This window comes from Mustela lutreola, chromosome 10 (assembly GCF_030435805.1).
Source record: "Mustela lutreola isolate mMusLut2 chromosome 10, mMusLut2.pri, whole genome shotgun sequence".
Lineage (NCBI taxonomy): Eukaryota > Metazoa > Chordata > Mammalia > Carnivora > Mustelidae > Mustela > Mustela lutreola.
This window is the reverse complement of record NC_081299.1, coordinates 43,531,176-43,546,339: the sequence shown is the minus strand read 5'-3', so window position 1 is coordinate 43,546,339 and position 15,164 is coordinate 43,531,176. Positions and strand designations below refer to the sequence as shown.

At 53.0% G+C, this 15,164-nt stretch overlaps 1 protein-coding gene across 6 annotated transcripts in view; it reads left to right on the top strand.

The window, feature by feature from the left end:
* The window catches only part of SSBP3 (single stranded DNA binding protein 3), a 163,709-nt gene that overhangs the window by 70,158 nt on the left and 78,387 nt on the right, over nt 1–15,164 (top strand). The window lies entirely within an intron of this gene.

Genomic DNA, 15,164 nt, shown 5'->3' with positions numbered 1-15,164 from the left:
TTGTGTGTACACATGTGTAAAGCTCTTTTTCTACTTGGACTGAGGAAATATTCAAGGGCTTGATGTATAGAAAAGCATTTGCATTGATGGATGTTGCTGTATTTTTTTCTTTGCAGAGTTTAATAAACCATATAACAGTTCCTTCAGTGACTGTAATTAGCTGATTCTTCATTATTCCTCCCATTGGCCTCAACAGGCACCCTAGGACCCCATCCCCACTACCAGTGTGGTGGTCTCCTACCAGAGTTGAGTGCTCTGGAGAGCTGGCACAGTTAAGGGTGGCCGATGGTGGCCATCTGTTCGTGGTGTCTCTTTGCTGCTTGCTGTTGGTGTGGGTGGGAACCTGTCTTGGGGATTTCGGAGCAATCTGTGTCCTTCAGATTTGGGATTGGGGGAGGAATGTTGGGCACGGGGCTGGAGCTGTTGTTCATGCTAAGGTTTGGTCTTTTCAGCAGACAGACCTTGTATCCTCACCATGGGCATGATAGGCAGGAAGCTTTGAGGACCTCTGTGTTCACTCTGGTGGAGAACGGCCAGGGGGAAGTGAGGTGGCCAGTGATGGTGGAGAGGGTCCCCTGTGAGCAAGGAAGGGGTTACCCTTGCTCCCCATTACCTAAAGGGACTGCAGGCAGGCTGACTTCTAGTAACATCGTAGACTCGACATCAGGAAGAATTTGGTAACCATCGGAGTGAATGAAATAGAAGCAGACGGGTGGTCTTGGAGGAGGTGCGTGGGGGTGAGCAGGTCGTGCCGGCTGAACCGGGGGCTGTATTACTAGCTTCCTCCTAACTGCAGGTGAATTGGGGCTATAAGGTAAGGTGGGAGACACCTCCCTCGTGGTCACCACCAATCATTCCCCTGGTCCCAGTACCCCTTGGGGCAGCCCTCCCTCTATGGTGGCGGCAGTTTATGGTTTGTTACTTTTTTCCATTAACAGCTGAGTTTGGCCCAGGTCTCCCTTGGGCTCTGGCGGGATGGAGAAGCAGTCTCCCGTTGGTTTTCAGTTCTGCCCTCTTTGCTTTGGGGGGGCTGCCTGCCGCAAAGGATTTAATGCAGGTGTCTTTCCTACCTTGGTTCAGGCTCTGGTGGGTGGGTGCGAGGGACCGTATAATACCTGAACCAGGACACTTCAGGAACCAGGCCACGCTCTGCATCAGTGCGCTAGGCAGTGGGCGTCAACCCGATCATTTGGGATGTACACGGTTTCTTGGTTTATGTCGGTGGCTCTCCCCACAGCTGATGCAACATTGGACCAAAATTCGCCCAAGAAGCCATCCAGGGCTCCTCTCTTGCGTGCCCCAGCCCTCACGTGCGCTCTGGGGTAAGGAGGACAGCCACAAAGGCCAACCCCTCCCGCAGAGAGAGAAGCGGCCAGGGCAGCTGTTTGCTGTAGCACCGTTGGCTGCTGGGGCATCCAGATACCTAAGAAGTGGGGGGCTCCCTGCTTGGGATCAGGCCTTGGAGCAGTTGACGGGGAGCTGGATCCTGGAGTTAAGTCCGAAACATGTCTGTTCCTGGTGAGCCTGTGCAGAGCCCGTGGCTCCCTTGAGGGGAGGTAGCTACCCTGTAGTGCCGGCTGAGCCTGGGGGCCCAGGTGGGCGGGAGAGGCTCTGACAGGGTGCTTTGTGTGGTGGCAATCTCCAGCTCAGCCGGCTGTCCTGCTGCCTCTGGGTCATGACTTGGTACAGATTGTTCGGGAGGCCCAGGCTCTGTCACATGCAGTAAGCCTTGCTCCACGGCAGGCATGCTCCTTGAATGGAGAGAGGAAGTGGTCTTGTCCCTGGTACAATGTTGCCTTTAAAAAAGCACCTTGATTGGGACGCCTGGGTGGCTCAGTTGGTTAAGCAGCTGCCTTCAGCTCAGGTCATGATCCCAGCATCCTGGGATCGAGTCCCACATCGGGCTCCTTGCTCCACGGGGAGCCTGCTTCTCCCTCTGCTTCTGCCTGCCATTCTGCCTGCCTGTGCTTGCTCGCTCCCCCGCCCCCTCTCTGATAAATAAATAAAATCTTTAAAAAAAAAAAAAAAAGCACCTTGATTGAAGATTCCCCTTTTTGCAGCATATTTAAAAATGTCAGAAAGATAAATACTCAGCTTTCTTAATGTGTCTGCTTTGAATAGTCTTTTAAAAAAAAGTCTGTCATTAATTCTCAGAGTTACAGGCTTATTCAGACTCACAGGTACTCTCCTCGCATTCCGTGGTGTGTCCGTCTCTCCTCCAGGATCAGAGTTTTGGTGGGGACAGGGACTAGACTCTCAAAGTCCCTTTTTTCCAAAAGTCTGGGAGATACATTTGTTCCCCTGGTTTTGAATCTGGTAGTTTCCAGAACAGTTTTTGGAACTTTACTGTTGGACCTGTGAAACAGGCATTGGCTTCTAGCTGCTTCCATATGGGGACCCTTCTCACTTCCCATGAAAACCCACCATTCAGAGGATCTAGGGAGGGAAAATGTTGTACGCTCCAGCCCTGGGTCTCCAAGATGGGCAGACAGGGCTCCCCCCCCATTCCAGGATAACCGGGAGGAAGTCAGGCTTGGTGTCAGAAGAGCCCCCATTGTTGTGGGGATGCAAGGCACCACATTTCCAAGGTTGGGGTAATGGCTTCTATGCTCAGTGACAGTTCTAGAAGGAGAGAGGCCTTGGGCCACAGGTTGGGGAGACACCACGAGGGGGTCAGATCACTCAGTGGCCTTTATATCCTGTTGTCATTGCTTGTGGCTTTTTGTAGACACCCGGGTGACCGGTCTGTTGATTTTTCTCCCAGAAGGAGTTGCAGGGACCCCAGGTCTTTCAAGATGTGAGTGAGGATGTCAAGACAGTGTTATGCTGGTTGAGGAGTGGGCAAAGCCGCCTTCTGCCTGAGGGAGAGCTGCTGGGGGCTTCTGGTTTGACTGGGGGTCATGCATAGTTTGGCCTGGGATGAACCTGGCGCGTTCTCTCTGGGCTGGCCTCTGCCATGCTAGAGATGAGGAAAGGGAGGCCCAGAGAGGTGCTGTGACCTGGCCAAGGCCACACGCAAGATCATCAGTGAAACCGGAAGCTTGTAGTTACCTCGCCCTACAGTCTCTGGTGGGCCTGGCTTTTGACTCAGAGGCCCTGACTGTGGCGTGTCTACAGAGCTCTGGGACACACCTGGCCTCTCACAGGGCCTCTGCCCTCTTCTGGCCCAGCGGGTTAGATCTCCAGACAACTGTCCCTTTGGCATTGGCATGGAGGACCACATTGCCTCCGCTCATCACTCCCCTGCTGGGCCCTGGTGTGTTCCTCACAGAGCACAGGGCAAGGAGGGGAGGGCAGGGCCATCTGCCTGGAGAGACCATCCTGATGGCTATGCAGTAGGGGAGGGGGGACCCCCCCCCCCCGGAAGAGCTTCCGTTCTCCTGCCCAGTCCCCCAGTCACTCTTCCTCTTCCCCTAAAAACCATTTGGAGGATCATAACATTTATCATGAGCTTTATTATGGGAGACTCTTCTTCATGTTTAAAAATAAACGCTGGCTTACGGAACTATATTTGGTACATGGAAGCCGTTTGCATGTAAATGTGCTTAAAGGACACTGCTTTATTTAAGATGCAGAGTGTGCCCTGGCTAGGGGGGTGCGCTGGGGTGGGCTGTGGGAGGGACCCCCGGGTCTGCCTTGCTCAGGGCAGTTGGCTTGGGGTCTTCAGTCCCATTGACTCTGTCGTCCTTTCCCCGGGGACAATTGCAAAACAGGATAACTGGTGCTTAAAAAATGCATAGAAAATGTTTCTTATCACCACGTCATAATTGTTATGACTCAGAAAAGTAGAATTGCCATTCTCCTTTGCCTGTCTGGCCTCACTTTTGTTGCCTACCGAGTCCCCAGCAGCAGCTGCAGAATCATAAAAAAAGGGAGAGAGAGAGAGAAAGAAAGAAATCCAGGGCGATGCTTTATTTATGTTAACGGCTACATTTGACTTGAAAATTCCGTCCCCTGAGCCTTGGGGTCAGCACGTTACAGAGTGATGGATGGCTGTCAGGAGCAAGCCGGGTGGCAGATTGCGAAGGGGGAAGTGGACAGATGACGCCACGGGCTTTCGGGGGCTTAGCAGAACTCAGACCTTGAAAGGAACGCAATGGGAAACAAAAGCAGATGGAGAGCTCTGCTTTGGGCTCTGCCCTTCCCTCTTCTCTTTCTTTCCTTTTTCCTCCCTTTCCGTTGAACACTAGGAATGGGGCAGGGGCACCCCACTGCACAAGCACACTCCAGAATGTTTGTTGGGGTGAGTCTGGGGTAAGACCCTAGAGAGGCTGGGCCTGAGATGGTGGGACCCCCACCTGCCAGTGTCTAAGTCCTGTTTAGAATCCAGGGGGCTCTTCCTCTGGGGCATCTCTTAGTCAGAGCCCCATCGACCTCTCGGAGTCCCCCACCTTCTTCTTGGCCTCATTTCCCAGGTCCAAAAACTAAACAGGAAGGACCACCTCCTCTGGTAGACCGGTCCCACCTTAGATCCACGCTACTTTGGATTACGTTTCCAGAGGGCTTTCTGGCTAATCCTTGTATATTTTCGCTGGTGGAAACAAATGGCATTGGACCCACAGGCCTGTTTACAGATGGGGAGACACGGGAATGATGGAGGAGCTTTGAATTTTAAACATTAGCTAATGAGATTGCAGACGGGGGCACTGGGTGGAACGGCCTGGGTATTCCCAGGGAACACTGAGGGAGAGAAGCAGGCCAGGCTCGCTTGCTTGTTGGAGCCATGGACCTTTACGGAGCCCTTATCCGGTGCCAGTAGCCATGGAAAGTAGAGCTCTGAGTGCTGCCCTGGGTGTCCCAGCCTGGGTAAATAGAGGGGATGCACAGAACTCTGCAGGGAATAGGGTGCCAGGAGGACGAGGCTGATACTTCCCGGAGGAGGAGTGGGAAAAGGGAAGGCGCTTGGGGAGGGCATTCTGGGCCGCTGCTGGGGACATAGGCGGGTACGGAGGAGCCCAGCCCGAGGTGAGGCTGGAGCAGTGAGTGTGTGCTTTAGAATTGGGACGCCTGTTCCCAAGCGGACCGGATGGCCATTGACTGTGATTCCTCATTCCCCTTGCCTCTGCCTCTCCCTCCTTGCTGTTCTCGGCCAGTTGTGTTGGAGACGGAGCTGGCTGTTCATTCATCCGCTAATTGTTTTGATAAGAGACTCTAATTATCCACTGCGATCATCAGATTACCGTGAGCTCCTGGAGGGAGATTGGAGAGTTTGAGCCCACTGCTGCAGCCACTGGCAGCCCCCTCTCCCCGAAAGGGACCCCACATCAGCACCTAGCCCTTTGTGCCCCATTCCCGGTTGGTACCCACTGAGCTGTGGCATGGAGGTGTCCCAGATGGCTGGGGTGGGCCCTGGAAATCCACTGGAAAGCACAGCCCTGATGTCAAGTAGGACTTTCCCTTGGATTATCTTTGCCACTGTGTTAAGTCCACAGATAAGGGTTTTGGTTCTAGGGATTTCAGAATAAGGTGAGGAGTATGGAGAAAATCAGAGGAGAAGCAGTAATGCCTCTAATGCATCGACATCAGCAGTTGAGACTTCAAATGCCTTTTTTTGGGCCGTTTGATTAAGTTCTACTTACATGTGATTTTGGTATAAAGAGAGCAATAGGCAAAAAACAACCAGGAAGGCAGATTATGAGTTAATCCAATAATCAAATCCTCCAGCAAAGGTAATGGGGAATGATGATGGTGTTGTAATCGATCTGATACGGACTCTTACATCAGTGGGAGCTACAGAGTGAGGGAGCATCTCATCTTGGGACGATGATCGTGATCGTATCTGTCGCCCACAGAAAGATCTGGGGTGGCGTGTGTGATCTCTCCCTGCTCAGGACTTGTTGGAGGGGAGGGTTGTACCCTCAGGGATTGTGTCTGCCATCATTTAGGCAATGTCTGTAGCTCCCAGATGAGCTGGTGAGCCTGGTGACCCCTGAGCTAGAGAGGCACAATGCCATCCTGCCTTCTCCCTGTGCGATCAGAGGTGAGGCTTTTTGAGAAAAGGGCAGGCCTGGGCAGTGCAGTCTGCTTGGGGACTGGAGTTGAGGGTGGGGACAGTGGTCAGGGGTGTGACTGCCCAGGGAAAGTCAGATCCTGGTCGGAGACACCAGCCTGCTATGTGTGCTAGCGTCCGAGGCTCTGTCTTCTCAGTGATAAGATGGTATCCCAGTGGGTGATGCCTGAGTTCCCTCTTGGCTCTCTGCTCTCTTGAGTGCCTTTGTTCTTGGACCTTCCCCCATACCCAAGCACAAGCAGGAAGCCAGAGAACTTAAGTTCGTCTTTCCTTGGTTCTCCAGCATTGCTGTTCCCGACATACTTTTCCTACCTCCTAGGAGAGGGGGGCTGGCTCTCTACCTTGGCTCTCCCATTGTCTTCACATTTGGGGCTCAGCTAGCTGGGAAGTTTGGCAACACCTCAGGCCATATATCTTGTAAACTGCCCTCCCAAAACGACCTCGTTGAGCAGATTTACCGATGTAGTGGGCCTGCCTGTTCTCAGGGGCTGCCGTACTAAATCACGGCAGGTCCAGTGGACTTGCACACCTCGACACAGAACTTTTCAGAAAATTTCAGGCAGGATATATCACTGCCCCATTAACTCCCTGCCATTAATCTCTTTCTCCTAAAAACCTGGAGTTGTCCCCAAAGCACCTGGAACTTGGTGAAAAACGGACCCATTTGGTAAATTCTGTAAATCAGGCTGGCTTTTTCCTTTCCTGGCTCCCCAGGGGGGCTTGCCTCTATCGCCTTGGGGATGGAATGCCCTGGGATTGGGGGGGCGGGGCAGGTGAAGCTACATCCTCGCAGGCTTTCCTAGGAGCACCCTGGGAATGGACACTGGCCTTGAGGCTCTTCCACTACCTGACCTGTGGAATCAGTGAGTGAGCAGTGTTCTCTGGGGGTGAGGACCAGGGCTGTCATCGTGAGGGCTGCCAGAGACTGCGGTGGCCCGTGGAGTGGCACAGAGGCTGGTGAGAGAATGAGGCCACGCCAGAGGACTGTGTGAAAGGTGCAGGTGCCGGAGAGGGATTTTGTTCTTTTTTTTTTTTTTTAAGATTTTTATTTATTTATTTGACAGAGATCATAAGTAGGCAGAGAGGCAGGCGAAGAGAGAGGAAGAGAAGCAGGCTCCCCGCTGAGCAGAGGGCCGGATAAGGGGCTCGATCCCAGGACCCTGGGATCATGTCCTGAGCCGAAGGCAGAGAGGGCTTAACCCACTGAGCCACCCAGGTGCCCCGGGATTTTGTTCTGACAGGGTTTTGCCTATGGCCCAAAGACTGGAGAGCCCGTCCCCACGTCTGGAGCCTGTGAGCTGGGGCTTTGGAGTCCACAGACCTGGATTTGAATGCAGCTTCTTTGGTCACTAACCACAGGAATTCAGGGGTATGTGGAAAAGAAAAGATGTGACTTGGAAGAGTGGGGCCTAGGATGGTCAAAAGGAAGAATGAGAAGGAGCAGCTGTGAACTCCAAGAAACAGGTTCTGTGGGCCCCAGCTCCTTCACTCAGCGAGCATGCTTGAGGATTAAATGAGAAGGTTCTTGTAAAATGCTTAGCATAATACCTTGTGCTTCCCGACTTTCAATAACTGATACTCAGTAAATCTTATTGGGGGGGCACAGGAAAGCTGCTGTACCCTACTTGTTTGTCCTGCTGGGGTGGGCCCAGGCTAGCCTGAAGGGAGGGGACTCTCGTTTTTTGCCAGTCCCCCCCGTCCCCCCCCCCAAGTCTTTGCAACCTTACTTAACAGGTAGAAGCAGAGATGGGACAGTTGCCATAGGCCTTGCTGGGTCTGTATTGTTAACCTCTGGATGAATTCCCCTCAAGTCTCCCCAGTCCCTGGAATCTAGGCTTCTGGAATCCCAGATGGAGCCTTGCCCCCCGCCGCCCACTGCCTCTGCAGGCCTTCTCTCTGCCCTCTGCTTGCCTGAAGGCAGGTAGTGAGGCAGGTAGCATGGCCAGGAGCAGTCCTCCACTGCCTGTCAGGACAGGGTCTGGCTAGCAGGCTGGGACAGGAGGCTGGAGCACTACCTTCTCTAGGGAAGATGCGGAGCCTTGGTATCCTGCCCTGCTGGAGAAACTGGTTTCTAGGGCCTGCCTCCCAGCCCCACCTGCGAGAGGGGTCCCTGGGGCTGGGGACATGGATCTTGTCTGTTACCAGGAGTAGTTTACTTTTCTGCTCTTTTGGCAAAAGTCAGCATTATCTGTGCATCTCTTGGCCTTTTACAAAGCTAATTAAGCCCTAGAGGCAGAGTTTTTTTCTTTTTTCTTTTCTCTTTTTTCAAAGATGTTTCTTTCCCAGCTAAAGAGTAGTTTTAGGTGCTTTGGGAGCTTAATTGACTTGCTCCAGGGCTGACCAGAGGTTCCCCGTGCTAGGGGATGGGTGGGGGAGGGGAAGGACGCTGGACCTCTCTGCTCTGTCCTCCCATGGAATGTTCTCATAACTCAGATACCCTGCCCTTTCTTTGTCCAGGAAGCCTGGAGTATTCTCCTGAGTTCCTTAAAAATTTGAAGGCTAGGGTTCAGTGAATAGACCTGTGGGGAGTGTAAGTCATTATTTATCAGTATTGTCCCAGAAGGTGGGGAGCCTTCTGTTTTTATTCCCAGGTCCCCACCCACCCACCCCCCATAAGGTGCCGGGTGCAATTTGGAGGAAACAGGTCATTGTACAGGTTGTCTGCCCCATGACACGTGCTGTGTTAGACTTTCAAAGCTGCCTGGTGATGCGAGTTGACTTAACATTTGAGGTCTAAGTGGGCTGCTGGTTTTGTCTGAACCTGGCTTTGTTGATTGGAGGGACTGGGGAAGATAGCCGGCTTACTTCTTGGAGACCACAGCTCTCCCTTCTTGTTCTTCCCTTTGCCCATCTTGGGAGAAAGGGCCTTGTTTTCTGCATCTCTTAAGTGCACACCCCGTGTCGCTGCCTGACTTGGCCTGGTCGTTATCTTCAGGTACCGGTAGGTGCCATCTTGAATTTCTGTGCCAGATGCGTTATTCGGTAGTAGTGATAAGAAAGAACTGTTTGTAGTGGGTCCTTGAGGGACATGCCTCCTGGCCTGGATCAGAGAAGGCTGGCCGTTGTCGTTGCTGGTGGCTGCCGGCCAGGGCTGCTTACAATCCACAGAAGCGTTCCAGTTCCCGCAACCAGCTCTGCAGTGCCCCCCCCCCCCCCCCCCCGTCAGAGCTCAGGTCTGTGCGGTTCTTCAGTCCGCATCAGCGCTGTCCACCACCACCTTGCTGCCCGAAACTGTGCCTTACTCTGTCTCAGCAGCCAGCCAGCCACAGGAGGGAGAGCGGATACTTGTGACCAGACCAGAACCTTCCTGAACAGTGAGCTCATAAGCGGTGCCTTGGGAAGGCTGGAATCAGGCCCATAGCTGTGCCCCAACCATGGCCCCGTAGGTTGTGGGTAGACTAAGTTTTCAGTCCCAGAGCTTTGGAAAGGGCAGGGTAGAGCAGTCCATAGTCCATTTTCCCAGCCAGCTTTCTGGTTTTATCTCAGGCGGTCCGGCATTACGTGAAACATCATGGCTTCCCTCTTTTCCTTCCTTACTCAGCCCCTCACTTCACAGGCTGAGGGCCTCACACTGCACCCCCCCCCCCCCCCCGTGCACCACCCCCTTCACCCACCATGGGGAGGCATTCTGTCCGTTTTTGTGCTGGTGGTCTTCCACTTCATCTCCTCCGTTCTGCTCTTCCTGATCAGAATAGCACACTGTAGGCACTCAGGGACGTCAGAATGAGGGACTGCGGTTGGTCTGTCCCCCGCAGAGGGCTTACTGGCTGCTCGCCGATGTGCCCGAGTCGTACCTGTCTTCATTTGATCTGCTCTATGGCTCCCTGGGTTTAGCCTGCGTTCCCCCGTCTTTCACGGTGGGGCAGAAGCTGGGGCTCGGGCAGGTGAAGGCCCGCCCGGGCCCCAGAGCTGGCCGCCTGCTTGTGCAGAACCACCCAGAAGAGCCCCTGCAGCGTCCGTGGTGTATCCGAGTGATGGAGTGCACGTACTCAGGACAGTAGCTGGGTGGGGTGAAGGGAGCCCCTTCAGGGACAGATGCCAGGGATGGACACCCACCAGCCGCCGGGCCTTAAGCAATGGCTGGCCGCGCTCATGTCCCTCATCTGGACGCTGCCGCTGGAGCTCTTGCTCTGCAGCAGTCGTCCGGCCGTGCTGCACCCGTGTCTCGATGCTACTGCTTTCTCTTCTGCTTCAGGTACAGCCTGTGCTCTCCAGCTGGGCCCAAGGTCTTGCAGGCTCTGCGCCTTTGCTCCAGGGCATCCCTGGTCCCTCAGGAACAGAGGGGCTTCTTGGAGTTTCCTGGATGTTCCACGTTCCTGTGTGTCACTGGGCCTTGGTGCGTGCTGTTCCCCTCCACCTAGGATGCCCGATGCTCCTTTTGCATGCCTGCAGGGTCAGCTTGCCTTTAGGACTGGGCTCCAGGTTCTTCCCCCAGCACACCTTTTCTGCCTTCTTAAGGCGCTCATATTATTCATTCATCCCACGCATGCATTGGGTGAATGTCTTCATTTGCCAGGTACGTGTTGATTGACTGATTGAGATTGGGGATTGAAGTTATCTGTGCTGATTTCTCCCCCGTAGATTCCTTGAGATCAGGGCCTGTCTGTGTGGCTCTGCTCCAGGTTCCAACACCTGGATGATTCTTGGGATCTTGACTATTCCTCTTTTTTGGGAATGGCGTCTGGAACCCAGAACCAACATTTCTCATCTTAGAGGCTGGCTTTTCTTCCACATAACTTTTTTTTTTTTTTTTTTAAGATTTTATTTATTTATTTGAGAGTGAAAGCACAAGAGAGTGAGCACAACCTGGGGGACAGGGGAGGGGCAGAGAGAGAGAGTGAGAGAGAGAGGCAGATTCCCCACTGAGCAGAGAGCCTGACGCAGAGCTTGGTCCCAGGACCCCAGGATCATGACCTGGGCCAAAGTAAGACACTTAACCAGCTGAGCCACCCAGGCATCCCATCTTCCATGTAACTTTTATCTGATGCCTTTCTTCCCTTGGAAGTCACTGGAGATTATGGTGAATCTCTCCCCCACTCGACTGGAAGGCCCTAAAGGCCGGGGCACATCAGATTCACCTTGAAGTCCTACCCCCTTCTTTCTGCCTGGTGTGGAGCAGGTACCTGAGCGTCCATGATGGCGGGAGCAGCAGGAGGTGGCCTCCAGTTGCTGGATTTCAGGGGGCTCTGTGAGCTGAGAGAGCCCCCCTTCTGTCAAAACCTGAAAAACTGTGGAGTGTGTCCAGACAGAGAGTTCGGAACTGGGCTCCTAAGCACTGATCTTTGTGGTTGGCTGGTTCCTTAGGCCTTTCCCACACCACCTGCTTCCTTGAAAGAGGAAGGGGCCAACAAAAAGATAGTAAAAATACTGGAAACACCATGTCTTCACTGCCCCCCTCCCCTTCTTCTGGACCCTTTTTAAAGCCTAATAAATTGATGCAGAACCTGCTTTGGGCCATTTTTCCTGGAGGCAGTCATTGTACTTCTGGAAGGCTGACACCTGCTTGGAGGGTTGATTGTTAACAGAATCAGAGAGGGTCTGGGTTGGAAAGCAGGTAACAGAATGGGTTTCCTGGGAGTGGGGGGGAATTAAGGATCCTCCTAGTTGTTGGGCTGAAGGTGGGCTCAGTGGGTGGTAAGGTTTTGGAAGAAGCTGCTGAGCTGCTGAGCTGGGAGGCAGCGCCCTCCTCCCTGGAGAACCCCTGTCCCATGCTGTTGCCACCACTGCCGCTTGTGTGTTTAGAAATTTCCCCATTAGAGGTAAATCCTCAGGAGTTCCTTTACCCTGGTTTTTGCCTGCCTTTCTCCTCAATGAAAGCACATGTCTACACCGCTTGGTGTAGGCCTGACTGGGAGCTACACAGGTGGTTTGCAGGCTGTTTCCTGGAGGAACTTTGGACAGTTGAACAGGGGCGGAGGTGGGCTCAAGTCTAGCTCATCACGCAGAAGCTGTGTGAGTAGGAAGTCAGCTCTTCTCTGAGCCTCCGGTTTCTCATCTGCAGATGGGGGATGAGGCTAGAGTTCCTCTTCTCCAGCTTAGAAGAATTAGAAAGAGTGTGTGTAGGGGGCACCCGGGTGGCTCGGTCAGTTAAGTGTCTGCCTTCCGCTCAGGTCACCATCTCAGGGTCTTGGGATCGAGCCTCATGTCGGGCTCCCAGCTCAGCGGGTAAGTTTGCTTGTCCCTCCCCCTCTATGCACTCTCTCTGAAATAAATAAAATCTTAAAAAAAAAAATGTGTGTGTAAGAGGATTTGGCACATAGTCAGTGCTCAGTAGTGGTTGGTTCCCTGTCTCCTGTTGAGCGTGGTCTGCAATAGCCAGTGTGGTGTAGAAAGTCTAGAATGCAAAGGAGTCAGCCACAGCAGGGCAGCATCTCCAAGACTTTTATAAAATGGGAGTATCTCCTGGTCAGGTTGCTGAGGGGAGAAAAGGAGATCGTGGGAAGAAGGTGCCTGGTATATCCTAGGACACCATGACCTTCTCCCTCCACTCACCCTCTCAGTGAGTTCTGAGGCTATGTTAAGTGGTGGAGGTCAGGCCAGGGCGAGTAGTCTGCTAGTCTGGAAGACCTCTGCAGTGGCCGAGCGGAGCAGAGGAGGGGGAAGGCTCCTGAGTGGAGCTGGGGATCTGAGAACAAGGCCTGTGGTGAAGGGAGACCCTGGAGCCTGTGGTGGTGAGGGGGCGGGTTGGGGGGTGGTTCTGGGGATGTGGCCCTTTCCCAGCATCCTGTTCCTTTAAGCCTGTGCTTCCAGCTTCTCTATGGGGAGGTGGGACTGCAGAGAGCTGCTTGGAAAGCTCAGTCTGCCCCTCCCCCAAACGCTGGGGGTGTGAAGATGAACTGGGGTAACTACAGCTTGGTGTTTTGGTGTCTGCGAGAAAAGCAGAATTGGCTCAAGCTGCTTTCTCAGTTAAGGGGATTTAAGAAGAAAAAAAAATTTAATCCAACCCTGGTGATCAATCTGACACCTTCCCTTTGAGCCCCAGATGGCTGACTGGGGCAGAAAGTTGGCTGCCGTGGCTGCTGGGGAACGAAACGGTGTCCCTGTCTCTGTATATGGAGAACCGTGCACTCTGTATAATAAAGCCCGTCTGCCTGGTTTGGATTTTTGGGGGAGGGTATTTAGATATTCCCAGAAGGCTCCTGTTGGTTAAATGTCATTCTCGGAAGTGTCGTGTTAACAGAGAGCTCGACTCACCCGGTTTGGCTGCCATGGTTCAGAGTCTTCCCACCACTTGTCCCCTTGCCGAAGTCCAGGGCCTGGTCACGCACTAGATGGGTTTGAAGGAGGACAGAGACCCAGGCATGGCTCTTCCCCCGCCTTAAGCAGGGTGGCCTGTCTTTGGAGTCCATTGAGGGACAGTTTGGAAAGTGAAAGGAAAATGTTCACTACACCATTATCTTATCACAACTTCTAGACTCGGATTAAATGCTGTCCAGGTCTGTACATGTGTTTGTGGCCTGCTTTTTCTTTGGATAAGCATGCTTCTTATTACTCCTAATTATACCTTAATGGCTGCGCAGGTTTTATTTAACTGTCGTTCATCTTACTGGATCTCCCTTCCTGTCCTCCCCGTTCCCACCCCACCATTGTACATAACACTGCAGTGAACATCTTAGCATTTCATTTTTGGATGATTTCCTTGGAATAAATTCTCAGAAGTGAAATTACCGGGTCAGAAAGTATGGGCCTCTCCTTTCAAGATCCTTGAGTCATTTTGCCAAATTATTTTCAAACGGATTGTCTTGATTTACACTGATGCTGGAATAGATGAATGGGCATTCTGACTGCATTTTTGCTTGCACTGGGGATTATGAAACACGATTTTAAAGGAAGCTCTTTTTTTTTTTTTCCCTCTAGATGAGAAATGTTCTAACCCTGACTTTTCTGCTTTTTGTACCAACCCCCATATCTGACTGCTGTGTGCTTCTTGGAGCACCAAGTAAAGTGTGCCGAGTCCTTTCTGCTCCCTGGCTGCTGAAGGCTCACAGCAGCCCAAGAGAGAGGAGAGGGTGGCTGGTGGGAACACAGGTAGGCCAGGTGTGATACCCTGCAGGATGAGCTTCGAGTGCTATCAAGGTTAAGGAGAGGAAGTTGCCTTGGAGAGCCTTGGCCTTGAGGAATGGGCGTGGCCAGTGCTTGCCAGGCACCCCCTCGCTCATCGCTCATCGTTTTGTTCCCCAGTGTTTATGGTGCCTCCTGGGCACCACGCTCAGTGGGGATAGGGAGATGGATAGGAGCCAGACATCTTTCCAGGCAGACAGAGTCACACAGAGGGAATTTCTATATGATGTGACAGATGGCTGGAGAGGGTGCCATGGGTGATCAGGGCCGGAGTGACAAGCACTGCGGTTCTTTTGTTCTCAGGATTTTCAACTCCCTTCTCCCTTCCCTGTTCATCAAAGGCTCCCCTTACGAGCAAGGAAGGCTGGGCAGATCAACAAGTATTCCTTCCTCGTCCAGTATTCATACCCAAGTGCCCTTTGACTTCACGGACTTGTGCTGGGAAGAGGTGTTAGAAGCCAGCAGCCTGGTACCTGTTGGGGTACAGTGGGTGACGGGTTGCTTACTGCCTAACTAGGCTGCTCACTCCATGCCCTTTCCCTCTAGGGCCCTTTGGGGTCCTTTTTAGGAAGGATCTAAGGAAATATTTAAGGCCTTAGCATATTGGTCCTGGGAAGCAGGATTACAGGTGTCAGGCCCAGCTTTTTCCCATCCAATTAATAATCTATGTCCCAAGTCATTTTTGCACTCGGAGGCTTCCTCCCATGTGTGCCAGGCGGGGATGCCCTGTTGCCCCACTGGCATTGGTGAGACTTCCCCAGCCAGGTCTGGGCACAGTGGAGAGGCTACAGCTCCTGGTCACATTGTGTCACATGGAAGGTTCTTACGCCCATCTTCTTGTGGGTGGAAGAGCTCTGTGGTGTAGGGGAGTCCTGTATTGTTTCTGCTTCTCCATGGAGTTTGTGCGGCACATTAAGTCTTCAGACTTGCTTTTTAGGATGTGTCCCACATGCTAGGTTGGTGTGGTTTGTCATTGTGTGGTCATCCTCCCTGCGGTCCATCCACCAGAGAACCAAGTAATCCTGTCTCCCACTGGGGACTGGGGCTAGGGTTACATGTTGGGGCCAGGGGCCCGTTTGGGTGCCTGGGAAGA